We start from the raw sequence: 20525 nt of genomic DNA, 5'->3' as shown, positions 1-20525 counted from the left end.
AGACTATTTTTGCCACCATTATGAGGATAGTAAACACCTTTCAAAGTCTTCCCAAACTGCTTTACAAGCAAATTAAACTATTGCATATAGTTTTAGAACTTAAAGATAAATTTTACACATATTACCACATACAGAAATAGCAAAAAAACAACATAAGCTTTTACATAAAGAGCCAATTATTGACTTAAAAAGTCTCATACGTAAATTTAATAGAAACATCCAAGGAGCAAAGCGCTCTCCCACTGTGGGGATCATTTTCTTGTCCCGATGTCATGCACTAGTGCATTTCACCGACGTCACGTGTGACACTTGATCACTTATTCTGCCTTTACATATAAAGTTTGACAAAAACTTAAGAGCTTCAGAATATGAAAACTTACTTCGAGGCTTGAAGGGAACTTCAAAGAACTCTTTATTTTTTCAACTCTTGCTTGGCTTACAAATGAAGGACCTTTACACTATTTAAAGGCCTCAACCTCCCTAATGGACGGTTGGGTCCTTATTTACATTTTAGGGAACTCGGTATTCTTCTCAAAAAATATCTAAGTGTTCATCCATGTCCTAGAATTCTATTCTCTTTTATAGGCTCATGGAGAGCATTTTAGACAGTCACACAATTCTACATTGTTACATACCATACAAGGTTATATGATGCCAAGTTTAAAATTTTCCTAAGTATGGAGAAAAACCTCCATGACTTGATCTTGGCAGGATTTTTTTAATCATGTTGCGCTAGGTGTGATATTCTCCCCCGCTTGATCTAGTGAAACCCTCATCCCTCCTCCCTTGTAAACTTCAATAGCATCCTTTTTGTTCCATAGAGTGAGCTTCTACTCCCAGTTCACTTCTCTATTTTGTAGCCCTTTTCACTTAACAAGGTACTCCACATAACGAGGATGGTTACCTCTCTTTGGTATCACTCAATGATAGATGATTTTCTCCCATTCATGTGTGGGCACGATGGTGATCGAAGTAGGTGCTCTCTTCAATTCTCCCTTTGTAGGATCATCCTTGTTGGCTTGATTGGGCTTCAAGAGACTTACATGGAACACTAAATGCAATTCTAAGTGAGAAGGTAAAATGAGAATATAGCTTGCTTACTAATCCACTTCTCATCCGGGAATGACCTCTCATAATGTTGTACTAGCCCTTTGTGCACTTTAGCGAATCATTTTTGAGTTTGGTGGGATAGTATCTTTACCAGCACAAGATTTCCTGCTTCATACTCGAGAGGTCTCCTTTTAGCATCAGCACATTTCTTCATCTTCTTGGTTGCCTTGACAAAAAAGGCTTGTGTTATATCTAACTCTTCTTTCCAACCTTTGGCCATCTTTTGAGCAATTGGACTTAGACTTTTATAATCCATGACCAAAGTGTGGGGAGTCCTTGGTTGTTGCTTGGTGACAATCTTAAATGAACTTGCTCCCATTGCCAAACTCTTTTTTAAGTTGTATGATAATTGGGCAATGCCAAGTAGTCTTGCCCAATCATTTTGGTTATTACTCACATAATGCTTCAAGTATAGCTCTAACAAGGCATTGACTTTTTTGGTTTGTCAATTAGTTTAAGGGTGAAAACTTGCGGAGAAGTGAAGATCGATGCCCATTATCTTGAAATGCTCCATCCAAAATTTTCCAATGAAGCGAGCACCTAAATCGCTTATGATGGCCCTCAGTATGCCCAAATACTTCACCACACGTTTGAAAAAGAGACGGGAGACATGTTTGGCCAAAAACTTCGTGGGCAAGGGAGTGAATACCACATACTTACTAACTCGGTCCACAGTCATGATGACATTGCCATAGCCTTTGGACATCAGTAAGCCACTGATGAAGTCCATCGAAACGCTTACCACTACTTCTCGGGTATTGGTAAAGGTTCCAAAAGTCCATATGGTTGTTTTTATTCATTCTTTTCACAAAGACAAGTCTTGACATAAAGCTCCACATCTTCAAGCATTTAGGGCCAATAATAATCTCACTCGATGAGGCTAGTGTTTTCCATATCCCCGGATGTCAGTCCCACTTGGAGTCATGGCTTTCCTTGATAATCTCTTTCCTTAGGCCTTGCCACTTGGGCACATATATCCAGTTTCCTTTGGTGATGGCATCCCTTCTTCAAACCAAAATTGGCAAGTCTTCCCTTGCCTAGCAGATTCCATCAAATTTTTGGCTTGAGGATCATGCTCCAATCCTTCCTTAATCTTGTCCACCAGAGAGAAGCTAAGATTGGTGATGGAGGCAAGTTCTTCCTTTCAACTTAGTGTAACCACCACTGAGTTAGCTCGGCCTGGCTTGTATTCCATTTCAAAGTTGAATTTCACCAACAAAGTTTTCCATCGGATTTGCTTTGATGTGAGTTTATTTTGCCTAAGTAACTTGTGGCCACATTGTTGGTCATTATCTTGAACTTGGACCCTAACAAGTAATGTCTCCAAGTTCTTAGCCAATGCACACTGTAGTCATCTCCTTTTCTTCTATGGAATACAGACGCATTGCATCATTCATCTTCTTATTTTTTGTACGCAATGGGATGACCTTCTTGTATCAATACTTCACTAAGGGAAAAATTGGAGGCATTCTTATGCACTTCATAAGGCTTGGTGAAGTTGGGGAAGCCAATAAGGGCTTTTCAGCCACCGCTTGCTTCAAGTTATCAAATGCTTCTTCGTACTTTTCATCCTAAATCCATGACTTATTCTACTTTAGCAAATCTATCAAGAGATATGTTATAAAAGAATAGCCTTGATGAATCTTCAGTATTATAAATACCGACACACTGCATCATTCATCTTCCTATTTCTTGATTGTGCCAATGGATGATTATCCAATAGTGCTTGGCATGGAGTTTATGGATCGCAGCAAAGCAGTGCCTATCACCTTTGCTAACACGACGTGCATCTTATAAAAAAGCAACACTAGCATAGTACCATTGACAAGAAAGGTAAGCCTTCAAACCAAGCAACTCTCCGCTTTATAATTCTCCAAAGACAAAAAAGGGGCAACCCACTTTCCTAGCAACTCTAAAGAAGGAGATAGAAGACTCATTGTCATTCTAGTTGCTTAAATAAATTTCTCATGTCCTTGAAGACTTCAAGCACATTATGCCTCCCTCTTTGCTTAAGAGATTACTGCTGAAGTGAGAAGTTGATCAAAAGATCAAGTTGGTCCCCGGTGTTACCCCACCGGTGGTCATGTCTTACCAAATGGGGCCTCCTGAGTAGGAAGAATTGAGGAAACAACTCAAGGAGCTTTTAGGTGTGGGATACATTAGGCCATCAAAGGCTCCTTATGGTGCCCCGTTGTTATTCCAAAGGAAGCAAGATGGGTCACTCAGGCTATGCATAAACTACTGGATGATCAACAAGATCACCGTGAAAAAAAAGTACACTATCCCTTTGATCGATGGCTTGTTCGACCAACTTGACTAAGCAAGGTGATTCAGCAATCTTGTTCTAATTTCGGGGTACTATCAAGCTAGGATTGTCAAAGTGGACAAGCCAAAAATGGCATGTGTTACAAGGTACAGATCCTTTGAATTCTTGGTTATGCCATTTGGACTTACTAATGTACCCACCACATTTTGCACTCTTATAAATAAAGTCTTTCATCATTTTTGGGACAAATTTGTTGTAGTGTACTTGGACGAGATAGTCATCTATAGTAAAACCTTAGATAAACTCATCCAACACCTCCGGTAATTTTCAAGTCTTAAGAGAGAATGAACTCTATGTCAAGAAGGAGAAATGTGCCTTTGCTCAACATGAAGTTAAGTTTTTAGGGCACATTGTGGGAGATTGAAAGTTGAAGATGGACAAGTCCAAGGTACAAGTCATCTATAAATAGGATCCCTTAAAGAAGATGACTGAGCTACAATCCTTTCGAGGCCTTATCGCTTACTACTGAAGATTCATCAAAGGCTATTCTTCTATAATATCTCCCTAGACAGATTAGCTAAAGAAGAATAAGTCATGGAGTTAGGATGAAAAAGTGCGAAGGAGCTTTTGAGACCTTGGAATAAGCAGCGGCTAAAGAACCATTATTGGCACTCTAAGACTTCACCAAGCCATATAAAGTGCATATGAATGCCTCCAAATTTTCCCTTGGTGAAGTATTGATACAAGAAGTTCATCTCATTGCGTACAAAAATAGGAAGATGAATGATGCAATGCGTCGGTATTCCATTGAAGAAAGGAGATGACTACAGTGTACATTGGCTAAGAACTTGGAGACATTGCTTGTTAGGGTCCAAGTTCAAGGTAATGACCAACAATGTGGCCACAAGTTACTTAGGCAAAAGAAACTCAGATCAAAGCAAGTCCTATGGCAAACTTTGTTGGTGAAGTTCGACTTTGAGATGGAATACAAACTAGACCGAGCTAACTTAGTGGTGGTTACACAGGAAGAACTTGCCTCCATCACCAATCTTAGCTTCTCTTTGGTGGACAAGATTAAGGAAGGATTGGAGCATGACCCTCAAGCCAAAGATTTGATGGAATTTGCTAAGCAAGGGAAGACTTGCCAAGTTTAGTTTGAAGAAGGAATTCTCATCACCAAAGGAAACTGGATATATGTGCCCAAGTGGCAAGGCTTAAGGAAAGAGATAATCAAGGAAAGCCATGACTCCAAGTTGGACTGACATCCGGGGATATGGCGAACACTAGCCCTCACCAAGCAAGATTATTATTGGCCCCAAATGCTTGAAGACATGGAGCTCTATGCCAAGACTTGTCTTATGTGACAATAATGAGTAAAAACAACCAGATGTGCTTTTGGAAACTTTACCAATATTTGAGAACTCATGGGTGAGCGTCTCGATGGATTTCATTAGTGGCTTACTGATGTCCGAAGGCTATGGCAATATCATGGTGATTGTGGACCGATTTAGTAAGTATGTGTTATTCACTCCCTTGCCCACAAAGTTTTCACCCGAAGATGTCACCCGTCTCTTTTTCAAACATGTGGTGAAGTATTTGGGCATACCGAAGACTATCATAAGCGATCGAGGTATTCACTGAAAATTTTGGATGGAGCATTTCAAGATAATGGACATCGATCTTCACTTCTCCACAAGTTTTTACCCTCAAACTGATTGACAAATTGAAAAAGTCAACTCCTTGTTGGAGCTATACTTGAGGCATTATGTGAGTACTAACTAAAATGATTGGGCAAGACTACTTGACATTGCCCAATTCTCATACCACTTGAAAAAGAGTTTGGCAATGGGAGCAAGTTCATTCAAGATTGTCACTCGGAAACAACCAAGGACTCCCCACACCTTGGGCATGGATTAGAAAAGTACAAGTCCAATTGCTCAGAATATGGCCAAAGGTTGGCAAGAAGAGTTAGATATGGCACAAGCCTTATTGGTCAAGGCAACCAAGAAGATGAAGAAATGGGCTGATGCTAAAAAGAGACCTCTTGAGTATAAAGAAGGAAATCTTGTGATGGTAAAGATACTCTCCCACCAAACTCAAAGAAGATTTACAAAAGTGCACAAAGGGCTAATACAATGTTATGAAAGGCCATTTCTAGATGAGAAGCGGATTAGTAAGCAAGCCTATTTTCTCATTTTTCCTTCTCACTTAGAATTGCATTCAATGTTCCATGTAAGTCTCTTGAAGCCCTATCAAGCCAACAAGGATGAACCTACAAGGGGAGAATCAAAGAGAGCACCTGCCTCGATAACCACCATGCCCACACTTTGGCCATGGATTGTAAAAGTCCCACGTCCAATTGATCACAAGATAGCTAAAGATTGGCAAGATGAGTTAGATATGGCATGAGCCTCATTGGTGAAGTCAACCAAGAAGATGAAGAAATAGACTAATTCTAAAAGGAGACCTCTTGAGTTTGAAAGAGATCTTGTGATGGTAAAGATCCTCTCCCACCAAACTCGAAGAAGGTTCGCCAAAGTACATAGAGCTAATACAATGTTATGAGGGGCCATTGTCGGTAGAGAAGTGAATCCGTAAGCAAGCCTAACGTCTTATTTGCCTTCTCACTTAGAATTACATCTAGTGTTCCACGTGAGTCTCTTAAAACCTTATCAAGCCGACAAGGATGAGCCTACAAGGGAAGAATTGAAGATAGCGCCTACCTCGATCACCAGTTTGTGCATACATGAAGTGGAAAAAATTATCAATCATTAGATGATAGCAAGGAGAGGCAACCACCCTCGATGTGTGGAGTACCTTGTCAAGTGGAAAGGATTACTAAGTAGTGAAGTGAGTTGAGTCTTCCTTCTTTCTCTTTTCTTCCTTGAATCCGATGTGCTTAACGAAAGCCTCTTTGCTAGGATGAGTGTCTCCCACACTCTTTCCTTTTCCACCCTTGTCTTTGTGGAACTTAGATTTCTTCGGCTTCTTGAACTACACAAGAAATTTTGGCAGTGGAGATGACGGTGCGAGATCTTGAGCTCCATGCCTTTCAATCTCTATCTTCGTCCAATGTTACAACCCATCATTGAAAACAAAAGTCTCTTTATTGGGATAGTCCAGAATCTTCAAAAACACTTCTGAAAATTCCTTCATGTTGTCCCGAAATGCTACGCTTTTGTTGAAGGTATATTAGCTTGGCTCTAGCCTTTTTTTAGGCATCCTCTGGATAGAATTGATGCTTCAACTCCTTCTTGAACTCCTCATAAGTATCGAGAGTGCACAAACCACATTCAATGTCCATGCTCCATCTCCTCCACCATACCATTGTTGTATTGTCGAGGCAGAGTGTGGCTGTATCAACCGTATCAATTTTCTTAGCATCCTCTCCTATACCAAGAGCTTAAAGTATTGCTCTAGGCTCCAAAGGAAGTTATCCAACTCCTTGGCATTCTTAGATCCTCCATATCTTTTACGCTTATCAATTTTTGAAGGAGTATGACTTACCATGGCATTAATTGGCCCTTGAGCGATAGTTCATGGGAAACCACTAGCTCATCCTTGAAGTCCTTTAGCTATGTTACCAACCTTGCCACTCTCACTACAAAAAAATTGCCTTATAAGATACTTTAAATCTGTCACAATATATAAGATATTTACTAACGATTTTGTTATGTTGGTATAAATAGACTTTTATCTATAGTGACAGTCAAATCTGTAGCTATAGACTGGTTTTACCGATGATACTTTAAAACTGTCATAATATATAAAATATTTACTAACGGATTTTGTTCTGTTGGTATAGAGAGACTTTTATGTATATTGACAGTTAAATCTGTAGCTATAGACTATCTATACCAACAAAACATTCAATTTGTCAAAATAAATATGACATTTACTTACGGATATTGTTCCATTGTTATAACTACTACTCTATACTTATACTTATCTATAGCAACAGTCAAATGTAGTAGCTATAGATTATCTATACCAATGAATCTTTAAAAGTGTTAGAATATGTCAGACTTTCAATGACGGATATCGTCTGTTGGTAAAACTATATATTTTGAATTTTATCTAATTTTTATATTTATGTTTTGTATAGCATGACTTAATTATAATAACATTATCAGAATTGAATTTGAGATTTATATTTATAATAATAATTGAAGTAAAAAATTAAACATTATAAAACAAATATAAAAAATAATGTCATGATAATTTACTCTATAAATTATAAGCACATCCGTAAAATTAACAAGCTAATGAACATTCATAGGATATATAAATTAATCAATTAATTTACAAATTTATGAAAATTACTTAACTTATTATTTTATATAAATTAATTCATAACATATACTTTTTTATTTGATTAAAATAAACAATTATTAAAATAAATATTTAAAAGAATAACATTCTTTACTGCAACCACTAAACAAAATATTTTATTTTTTGGTAAATAAATATTTGATTTTAATTATTTTTAAAATTACTTTAACATTGGATTATAATATATTTTATATATCTATTTTTTTAAAAAAATGCATGTTATTAAAAGATAATGTTTGTTATATAAATGAATGAAATTATAAGTATTTCATATAAAAATAGAAAATTAATTTTTATGTTAAATTAAATTGATTTATTGTTAGTTTTCTAATACTTAAATTTAAATAATAAATAATTAATGAATTATTGTTTTACTTGCTCTTCTATAATAACAAATAATGTTAATTATATAAATGAATGAAATTATAAGTATTTCATATAAAAATAAAAAAATTAATTTTTATTTTAAATTAAATTGGTTTATTATTAAATTTATAATATTTAAATTTAAATAATTAATAATTAATGAATAATAGATGTTTATAAAACATGAAACTTTATAAAATATAAATAATAAATATTTTTTCATGCAATTTAATAATATATAAAAAAACAAAAGATATTAAAACATAAACAAATGTTCTTCACCCCTTCATCCACCATTTCACCGCCATTGCTTGCTGCCTCTTCACAGTCGTTGTTCATCTTCTCTTCACCGCAGTTGATTGTTGCCGGGGTGGGATTGCTTGCTTTCGATGCCTCTCACCCATCGATTGTTAAAGGTAACCCTAACTCAACCTTTTCATATTTTTTTTTTCTGATTTGTTTTGTTGTTGATTTTTAGTTGCGAGGTTCGATTTCTATCTTTGTTTCAATTCTTCAATTGAATTTGTGTTTGGATTTGTATTTGTTGTTTGTTTGGATTTTTTTTTTTATTTGGTGATGAATGGATCGGATGATTTTTGTTGTTTTTTTAACTGATTTGTAGATTGATCAAGTTTGTGGGTTTTTGATGTGAAATTTAAGGTTTATTTTGATTCAACATTGTCTTGGTTTTAGGGTTTTGATGTTTCTAATTCTAGGTTTTGTGTTGTAGTTACTGTTCTCAATTTGACTCTTTCTTAATGGTGGTCTGCTAATGCAAAATTTAAGGGATAGCTGATTTAACATTGTTTTGTGTTATAGTTTTCATGTTCTATGTGACAAATTTTATCTGTAATAGAAAATAATTTTTGAGAGTATCTGTGTCACTGTTTCTATTGAGAAATGAACCTTGTTTTCTTTTAATCTATCTATTGTTCCAATAAATTTAATGTCATTTTCCTTTCATGTCTTTTTTAGTTCTCTTATCATTGATATCTATGATGTTCTTACCTATTATAGTGCCTCTAGTGCTCAACAAACGCCGTGTGGGAATAATCATTCTCCTGAATCAAGTGATCAAGCAAATCTAAATGCATCGAGTAAGCTCTTATTGTCTCCAAATGAAAAGAAGGCATGGCATGTTGTATATTATTTTACTTATAGTTTTTTTCTATATTATTAAGTTTATTATTTTAAGTTTTTATATTAGTGTTTTATTGTTGCATACATCTTATTAATTGTAATTTTTTTAAAATGGTTCTTGTAGGTGATGCCGTTTAGAAGATGACATCAGTTCTACTTGGAAAAATTCTTGTCTCTTTATTTGGTTGTTAGACATTAAATGAAAGTAGTTTACCTTTGTGTTAGATTTGGAATTGAGGCAAGAACTCTTGGTTGTCAAGATTGAATGGTAGTTTATTTTTGGACATGTACCTTATAAATATATGTTTGTTGTGATGTAATTGTTTTTTTTTTTTTTAGTGGAATGTTTTTGTGTTTCTAATGCCATTGATTGTTTTAATTTATTTTAAATTAATTTAATTATGTATGAGTTATTAAATTATTCATAATATATTCCCAGGGCAATAATAATAATTTTATTGATAGATTAATTATTAATATAAAATTTTTAATCAACGGTATAGTTTTTGCTAAAGCTAAACATGTATTTTTCAATATACATCTATAGCAACGGATGTTGTAGTCATTGATATATCATATGGATTTATTCCAACAAATATTGTAACCGTTGGTATAGGTCTATGCTTATGAGATTTTTATTGACAGTAAAAAATGTTGAAATATACATTTTATCATTGGTATAAGGTAAATAAATCTGAGATGCTTTACCAATGGTGAGACCAATAGTTACAGTTATATGCCGTTGGTAAATCCCATGAACCTTTTCCAATAGAAGCTATAACCGTTGGTATAGATGTATGTGCACAAGACTTCTACTAATGGTAAAAAAAATTGTTGGAATAAGTGTGTTTATTGTTGGTATAGGGTAAGCAATCTGACGGTGTTATCTTAATAGTATGATCAATAGTTACAATCATATTTCGTCTGTAAAACTAATAAATCTAATCCAACAAACACTATATCCATTGGTATACGTCTATACCTACAAGGCTTTTGCCGACGATAAAATATGTGTTGGAATAAGTATTTTTACTGTTGGTATAGGGTTTTGGGACCTTTACCACCGTCACTATATGGTAATTTATTAGTAGTGATCTATTTTCAAAATCAACAATCTTGCCAAACAAAAGGTCTCATCCAAGGACTTTAAAAGGTCACGACACTCTTACGGCACCACATTTAAGGCTTTTTGCATCTCCTCAGGAAGCTCATTTCTCCCACACTCAAGCTCCTCGAAGCATTGGCCGACATCTTCAAACTTATCTTTCTCCTCACGCATGGCAAGTTCAACTTTGGCAAGCCTTGAATTAATATCAGCCATGGCATCCTTCTTGGATAGCTTGGTCTCCTTACCAACATGGGTAACTTCGCTCTCTGATGCCATTCTCCAAGGGATGCAACCAGAGCCCCGGTAACACTTGTCACACACTCAGATTTTTCACCAATGTTGCATGCTACATGTGATCACTTGCTCTTGATCAAGTCAGGCTTTACCTACAAAGCTTGGCAAGAAACTTAACTTAAAAAGTTACAAGCTTAAAAATATAAAAACTTACTTGGAGGTTTGAAAGGAACTTCAAAGGACTCTTTATTGCTTCAACTCTTACTTGGCTTACAAATAAAAGACCATTAGCTTATTTATAACCCTCAACCACCCTAATGGACCATTGGGATGCATTTGATTTGAAGGTCCTTATTTACATGCTGAAAAACTGTATTTTTTTAATAAAATATCTAAATGTTCTTTCATACCCTAGGGTTATCTTTTATTTTCTAGGCTTATGGAGAGCACTCTAAAAAATCCCACACAATTCTACATTCTCCCATATCATACAAGTTTATATAATTTCAAATTCAAAATTTTTCCAAGTATGGAGGGGAACCTCCATAATTTGATCTTAACAGGATTTTTCGGATGAGCAATGCTATTCGTAGCGAGAAATTTTCCTAATTTCATAGTCCAAATGATATGGATGCCTTGTTGGCATCCACATCATCTAATTTTCTCTCCTACTCACTCAACGTAAAAAAAAAAAAGGACTGCTTCTAGTCAAAGTCCTACTCCCATCTTCATCTCTTTGCTCTTGTCTTTTCCTCCTCTTCAACTAACAGAACTCATTGCTCTATCTTCATCTTTCTCATGATACCCTCTCAAGGAGACGACAATGTCCCACGCCACAGATTCACTCGTTCCTCCACAGCTTGCCATCGATTTGTGCTCCCTCTCCCTCTCCCTCTCTCTCTCTCTCTCTCTCTCTCTCTCTCTCTACAATCTCAAGATGATGACATCATCCCTTGCCACTGATCTAGCTATCCTTCACACCTCGACAATGGTGTGATCTCACTTTTTCTCTATCTTCCTCTTCTATTGATAGAGCTTGCACCTGTGTAACATTTATAAGCTTCTCACAGGGCAGCAAAAGTAGAGGGCCCAAACAGGGGAGAACGGAAAGACACTCTCGTTTGTGATTTGAGAGTAGTGACATCTAGCAATCCTCGGAGCAACGGAGAAAGGAAGAGAGAGATCGTTTGTGGCTCTTGAAGGTACTTGGAAGCAAACACTTGTCTTAATTGTTCAATGGAAAACTTTGAGAAGTAGAGAAAAAAGAACTAAGTTGAAGCAATCAAGTGCAAGATTTTTCAATGGAAAAATTTATCATGAAAAGAAACATACACAATTCAAACATTATTCACAATTGAAATATTTAGTGATTTATATAAGAATCAAGGAATGGCAATTTACTAGTCAAGAAATATTTCAAATAAATTATAATAAAGGCATATTCAAGGAACCACAAAAAAGTAATCAAGTGATGGTTGCTCTTCTACAAGCTGACATCATTCTAGAAAAAATTAGTGATGTGGATAGTGGAATTCTATGATTTTGTTGCCTTGGTTCTGATTCATCTCATCGGAATCAAGCCCATTCTCTCATCCATTCTTTTCACTAAACATTCTATTTAGGACTTGCAATACATTTATTTTGGTTATAGTGTCTTAAACTTGAGGTTTTCTTTATTAGATGTTAATTTCATATGAATTACTATGAGTTCTATTGTATGACTATTGTGATTATCTTATTTATAATGCTTCATGCTTATTATTAACTCCTTTAATTATGTATTGCAAATATCTCCTTATATTTGGCTAAACCTTTTTTGAATGCAATAAATTTAATCAAAGTGATTCAGTGGCATTAAAAATCACATTGTCCTTCATAATCTAATGATATAATTCATCCCTTCATAAATTTAAGTGGACAAAAGGACCAAAACATTTTCTGCAAGTCAGAAGACACAATTAATTTGCCTATGTTTGTGTGTGTTTGAGTGTGTATATATGTATGTGTCTAATATGTACCTAATGCTTCATGCATGCTTGTTATTTCTCTAAAGTAATTTTAGTATGATATAATTAATCAATTCTTCATTTCATCATCTTCCTTTTGTTTTTCTCTCATGATAGAGCATTATGTTACAATTTAATCTTTAATATTAACTGATACAAGTTGATGCTGTTAAACCAGATGGCAAGATTAGAAATCGGGTCTTTTTAAAAGAAGCAAAATGAGATAGAAGAGGGGTTTTCTAGTTTGGAAATCTTAAAAAAAAAGATAAAGAAATAATGATGTTTGTGGAGTATTCAACATGTGAAAGAATTACTCCAAAGGCAAGTATGGTTTTCAATTTTGAAGAAGAAGTCTATAATTTCTATGTTAAGTATGCACAACAAGAAGGGTTTGGTATTACAAAAAGAACTACAAAATCAAGAGATGACAGAAAATTAAAATATTACAAACTTGCATGTGTATGAGGTGGCGAAAGAACATCTACTGCAAATGATTCTTTTAAACCTAGGCTATCTACCAAAACAAACTGTCAAGCTAGCGTTAATGTTATTGTTCATAATTATGAATTTTTACGATATCTTGTATCTATTTTGAGCAAAATTATGCACTTAGTCCACAAAATCTCATTTTCAAAAATGCAACAAAAAAATGGATACATATCTCAATGGGAGGCTTGAACTAAATGACCAAGCAGGTATAGGTTTAAGCAAGAACTTTTATTCCTTAGTTGTTGAAAGTGGTAGAAAAAAAAATTTGACATATGCAGAAAAAGATTATTGAAGTTATATTGTAAGAGCAAATCAATTCAGGCTTGGAGTTGGAGATGATGAAGCACTTGGTAATTATTTTTCTCGCATGCAAAATAGAAATTCAAATTTTTCCCATTTGATTGATATGGATAAGGAAGGTTGACTAAGAAATGTATTCTAGGCAGATGTAAGATCTATAACAGCTTATGTAGCATTTGGTGATGTCATATCTTTTGACACAACATACTTAACAAATAAGTATAATATGCAGTTACTCTGTTTTTTGGAGTAAATCATCATGGATTAACCATATTATTTGGATGCGGTCTACTATCTAAGGAAAATACTAAAATCATCATGGATTAACCATATTATTTGGATGCATGTCAGGCAAGGCCCCTGAAGCTATGATTACATATCAGTGCATGGCTATTCAAGGTTCAATTAGGACCGTCTTCCCAAATTCTCATCACCTTCTTTGCCTTTGGCATATTATGAAAAAGATTCCAGAGAAGCTTGGTGGGCTAGTTTATTATAAAGCAATAAAGAAGATTTTGAAAAGTGTTGTTTATGAGTCAATAAATATTCAAAAATTTGAAGACATTTGGCTGAAAATGACCAAGTACTACAACCTTGAAAAACAATAGATGGTTGAATTCCTTATACATGAGTTATCATCATTGGGTTTCTATATATGTTAAAAAAGTTTTTTTGGCTGGAATTTCTACTACTAAAAAAAGTGAAAGCATAAATGTTTTTTTTTTATGGCTATGTCACTCTAACAATATCCCTAAAATAATTTGTGGTGCAATATAATAATGCATTGAAAAGTAAAATTGAGAAGAAAAATAAAGCTGATTTTTCTTCTTTTAACTCCAATTTTCTGATGCTAACTGACTATCATTTTGAGAAGCAACTACAAGAAGCATACACAAATGAAATTTTTAAGTTATTCCAATATGAGTTAAGAGGAATGCTATATTGCAATCTTACATTTATCAACTCAGATGGAGAAATATGAACATTTCAAGTGACAGACGTCTTTAGAGAAAATGAAGGCGTACTCATAAAGCAAGTGGTGTTTAATGTCCAACACAATGAGCTTGAATTTGACATCAAATGCTCATGCCATTTATTTGAGTTTAGAGGAATTATTGTAGACATATATGCCAAGTTCTTATTGAGAAGAATGTGAAAGAGATTACATCTCAATATATTTTGACCTGTTGGTGAAAGGATATTAAACACCGGTATACTTATGTAAAGAATTATTGTGATAACACACAAACTAGTGAGCAAAAAGTTTGATACAATAAATTATGTGTTCATTTTTCTAAAGCTGCTGAAATTGGAGTTAAATCCAATGAAAAATATAATTTCTTAATGACATGTGTGGATGAGGCAATAGAGAAGCTAGTGGATTAGCACATGGTTGGCAAAGTCATTCAAATCAATTTATTTCACCTATGATATCGGAGGAAGATCATGAGCACCATCAATCAAAAATTTCAAGCACAATGTTTCTAACCCCTTTGAAGGTGCAGAGTAAGGGCTAGTCATCATCAAAGAGAAAGAAGTCAAAAATTGAAGAAATAATTACCAGAATTAAAAAAGGTACTTATATATTACATCACTCTTTTCGATTTCGTAATTATGTTTATAGTATAAAACTAATGTTATTGCTTTCAAAAAACACAAATGAAGGGCCATATACAAGCTCAAGACATCACACAAGTTGAAATTTGTACTCAAGAAAGTGTGGTAATGTTATGTTATTTAATTTATATTTGTCATAATATTGCATAAAATATTTCAGATATATTGAATTATATCTTCTTCTTCTTAGGTGAATTCAAATTCTCTTCTACATGTAGTGAGTATGCCTATTTATAATAACACAAGTGACTCAAATTCTATTCCAAGTGAATTCAGATTCTTCTTAAGTTTATTAACTTGAGTGGCATTCAAGTTTTATTATGGTGTTCATTCTTTTTGTGTGTCATAATTTGCTTGTTTCGATAGTTTTGGCTTGTTTAACGATTAGGGTTTGAGGCGGTTCATGAATGTTGACAATGAAATAGGATCACATGTCACAAAGAATGAACTTGTAGCTGAGGTATTTTCTTATTTCTATTTCTCACATTTTTCTCATAAATTCCTGTTTGTTAACTATGAATCCAAATAGCCTAGCTACCATAATTTTCTCTTTGAAGTTAATGTGTTTTTCCATACAGAATGATTCTTTTAAAGGCATGCTAAAGAGGAGGTATGATGAATGCATTTAGGATGAAGATAACCATGTTATCCAACAACACTAGGAGTTTAATGCCAAGATTGGCTGAATTTTTTGGCATGCTGATGAATAGGCATCAGTTGCAATGAAGAATATCATGTTTGTCCCTCTCTAATATGCATAACATGGCCATCGATCCCTTTAACTCACCTCTTTAAACAAGATAACTGAAGAGGAAGAGGATTATGACAATGAAGATGGATGAATTAGTCTGCAATCTCCCTGAAGTGGATAATTTGATGTAGATGATCAAATTTGTTTACCTATTTTCTCAATAGTTCAGGGAAAATTATTAGGTTAAGATTTCATGCCTTTGCATATAGGTTATTGCCTTAATACTAACAACAATAGAATAATTTAAACCTTATTCTAATCTTAGTTTTTTTCCTTTGCGTCTGGTTTGGCAAAGTTGATTCATTTTAAGTACCCAGTGATTTCAAAAGTACTTTCATTCCTTGCATTATTACACAAATATCCATTAGAAACAATCGAACTGTGTGAATACAAAGATTTCCAGTCATGAGATTTCAAAGCAAGTATATGAGAACAATGATACTGTCACACCCACCCCTTCTACTGAGGTAAATGTGGCACCCATCAGTTAAAATTCCCTTTTAACTGGAAATTGACACCCTGTTTTAAACAAAATCAGACCTACAAATCACAATTTACAACTTTACACCAACTACAGGTTCAAATACATAAATACCATGAATACAATAACTCAAATTTGCGGGTACAACCGCTACAAGATCACAACAACAATAAATAGAAAGAAAGATATGGGACCCACTGCAATCTTGGACTCAACCTGACTAGCACTATAGTCGAACAGGCAATCTAGGGTCCTTCTCCTGCAGCTACAGCACATTCAGTTGGTCGGTAGTGGCTTAATAATTTTAAATACTTAAATACAATGTATATAAAGTATATAAATACCAACTGCTCAAATAATTTTCCAACTTTTCCAAAATACCAGAATTCTAGCAAAATACAATCCTTAAAGATCTCTTGAAACATAAATTCAACATAAATCAGCATCAATTTGATTTTCTCAGAAAACACAAATTTTGTGAGAGACTGCCCTCATCACAATTCAAAAATAACATAAATCTCAAATTCAAAATACAGCAATACCCAACACTCACCCATCATAACATGGTCTAGAAAACTCTCTAAACCCTCGCCGTGGCCGCGGCTAGGTTCAGAGCCGTCAAGGAACTCATGTCCTTAACGTTGACCCATCGGTTCACCGGTCGGTGACCCCCGGCTACCCGATGAATATCCAGTCAGGGCTCTCCGCTCCCACCTGAACTGGCCCTCGTAGAAATCAATACTCAGGTCCACCACGCCACCTCTAAAGGCTGGCCCGTGGGGACCCACTACTGCAGTAGTCGGGCCTTAGCCCGCCGTCACCGTCCAAACCATCAAGTAGATACAGCAATAATACAATCGATATAAATCATATCACAGGATCCTTATCCAGGACAAACATTCACATCACGGAAATAACCATTATTTTCCACAAAGCCAATGCCAAAAGTATAACAATGTATAATACCAGTAAAGATCCATAATACCATTCCTATACCAGGAATGAAAACCAGTTCCACAAATATTGTCGGTAAAAACATTTTAATACGCGCACATGATTTCACAAATCATTCCAAATCAAAGCAGCATATGTACCCATCCAAAAATAAATACATGAATTGAATAATTAAATCACATATACATGTATTTCCACTATTCACAAATACGTATAATTATACAAAACTGATGTATCAATACGGTTATCATGGCACATCGTAGGAAAATAAATATAAGTATATTTCGACCTTATACGCAATTAAACATGATAAAATGAAATACTTAAACATTTATTTCCAAAATACTAGCCATTAAACAATTATTTCAAAATAATAATAATTATTTATTTATTTAAAATAATAGCCACTACCAACTCACCTGGTGTCCTTGGGTTCCTTGCTAGACCTGGAACTCCCTCCCAAGACTGAACAACACCTAATAGAATAATATAATAAAAATAAATAACATATTTAAACTCAAAAAGAAAAATACAAAAATAATAATCAACTCTCTATTGGGCCCACTCACTCCAATCGGTTAAAACCCGACCTCGCATAGTCCAATTGGCTTTCGGGCTGTATTTAAACCAACTCGCTTTTAGACTAAACACGACTAAACCAATCGAACCAATCTTAATTCCCTCGAACCAAGCTTAATTGCACTCGAACCAAACTCAATTTCACCGAACCAGCTTGAACCAATTCAATTCTTATTCAAAATCCATTGAACCAACTTGGTTCAGTCCAAAACCCTTAACCTAAAATCAACTGAACCAAACCCAACCCATTTCAACTTGATTTGATCAAGCCCAACTCAACCAAATCAACTTGGCTAAACCCAACCAATTCCAATCCAACCATCATCATTAACACCTTAATCATCGTAATAATCAACTTAATTAACTAAACAAAACCCTAATCTCGGTGCTACAGTAATTGCTACAGTAAAACCGAAAATCTCATCCTCCATTTCAAGCAATTTCAACTCAAATACAAGATTTTTCCAAATAACTTCAAGCATTCATCATCCATCAACAACAAACCATGATTATTTCTACTCAAATCTATCATTTTCTTCATCAAATAACCAATATATACATATATACATGCATACATACATCCATGCCAAAAATAATACAAGGAAGCCTCCTACCAAGCCAAGTCATCCCTCCGGCGAGCTCCCTCCGACGATCTCCAAGTTTTTCTCTTTAAAAACCTCTAATTTCTCTCATTTCTTCATTTTTTTTTTTTTTTTTTAACTCTCGGGTTACTGTAGCAAAATGGTGGAGAAGAAGATGAACAACACAAGCTCTAGATTTTTCTCTCAATTAACTCTTCAGCCGAAATTGATCCCTCCATCTTACCTTTCAGTCCTTGATTTTCAGAAATATTTTATATCAATCCTTTTTCTATTACTCTTTAACCCAAAATCTTTTAAAAACTTTTACACTTAGGTCCTTATTCTTTCCACTTGGGGTTTCTCAACAAGATTACTCTGTAGAAAAATCTTACTGCAACTGTAGTAATACCCTAAATATATTTTTCCAGTAATTATCAAAAGGTTCATGGTATTACAGATACCACAAAATTGTTTGCTATTATATATATATATATAGATATACATATATATATATATATATATATATATATATATATTAGTTATGTTGGCAAACAATGCCAATGCTTGCCATATTAGGCAGAGAAGTCAATTTATAAGAGCATTAGAAGAACATTACAAAACTCAAATTTGAGAAAGAAATTTTACGCATATTTCAAGGAAAAGTAGCAGTGGGCCCCTGACTCTTTGCAGGTCAAGGAGATATTGATTCTCAGGAGCCTTGTAAAGCTTTTAGATCAGAGAGCTGAGGAATTTAGTCAGATTGAAGCCCAAGATTAAAATGCTTGATTAATTGAATATTTTGATGATATACTTATGGATTGATAGCATCTTGCATTTCAAATTTGATAGCATTCTGTGATCTTGAATCAACACCAATATCACTAATTGTCTCATTGAATGGGATATGATTCGTATCTTGCAAAATTTTTCACTCTAAAAGCCTTGTGAAATTAGCCAGGTATTTGCATTTCATACTGTAACTACCAATCCTTTTTCAAGATATATTTAGATGTCAGGGAACACTAAAAGCATCAAGCATTAGCTCATAAGGATAAGTTTCTGCAAATGCAACAAATTTTTTGTTAAAAGTTAACAGACAGAAAATAACAAACATAAAAACATAAATTCATTTGATGAACAAGATTTAACTTGAAGTCCAAATGTCCAGTTAGTTTGGTAAGGCACATTTAATCTTGGAGAAACTCTCACATTTTCTAAATAAGTTTTCCTTTAGAACTAATTGTAACTTCGAAAACCCAAACCTGACTTATTCTAGTTTATTTCAACTCCAACCAAACACACCCTTAAGTGGCAACTCAATAGTGGAATATACATATTATTAGATCACTTCTTTAGAATTGAACCTACAAGATCCTACAAATCCATTTTCTAGCGATACCAATGGAACAATAAATGTTCCAAATCCATTTTCTACAAGATCATGCGAATAACCCAATTGTAAGCATTTATCCAACCTAATTCACTAAACATTGAATCAAAATACACAAGCATCTCTTTAACTTTGAAGAAAGAGAGAGGGAGAGAGAGAGATCGCCCCTCGGTGGCAAGGGATGATGTCATCATTTTGAGATTGTAGAGATAGAGAGCAAATGAATGGTGAGCTGTAAAGAAACGGGTGGATCTGTGATGTGGGACATCGTCATTTTCTCGAGAAGGTAATGGGAGGAAGATGACGATAGAGCAATGAGATTTGTCGGCCAAAGCCAAGGGAAAGACATGAGCAAGGAGATGAAGATGGGCGTATGGCTTTGATTAGAGGTGCAAGATGGGCCGGCCCGGCTCGAGACGGCCCGAGACGCAGTGGGGCCCGAGCATCAGACGTGCTCGGGCCGGCCCGAATTGCAATCGTGCCGGACCGGCGCAACCCACCGTACAAGGGGGTCGGCCCAGCCAAGGGCACGACCGGCCCCTTTTTTTTTTTTAAATTAACTTAAAATATAAAATTTGTAAATTCTTTAAAAATATTGTAAAAATTGTAAAAAAAAATTAAAAAAAATACTAAAAATTAAGGAAATTTTTTTTAAAAAAAATCTAAATATCATAAAATATAAGTTTCTTGATTGTAAAAAATATACAACACATAAAGACTATAGAAAAAATAATTAAAAAATATGCAAAAAATTTAAATTTACATGAATAGAAAATTACATAGTAAAAATAGAGATAAATTAAAAATAAATTACAAATAGA

The sequence above is a fragment of the Dioscorea cayenensis genome, chromosome 14 (genome assembly GCF_009730915.1).
Source record: "Dioscorea cayenensis subsp. rotundata cultivar TDr96_F1 chromosome 14, TDr96_F1_v2_PseudoChromosome.rev07_lg8_w22 25.fasta, whole genome shotgun sequence".
NCBI classification, from domain to species: Eukaryota; Viridiplantae; Streptophyta; class Magnoliopsida; order Dioscoreales; family Dioscoreaceae; genus Dioscorea; species Dioscorea cayenensis.
The sequence above is the reverse complement of the archived record's forward strand: the minus strand, read 5'-3'. Positions refer to the sequence as shown.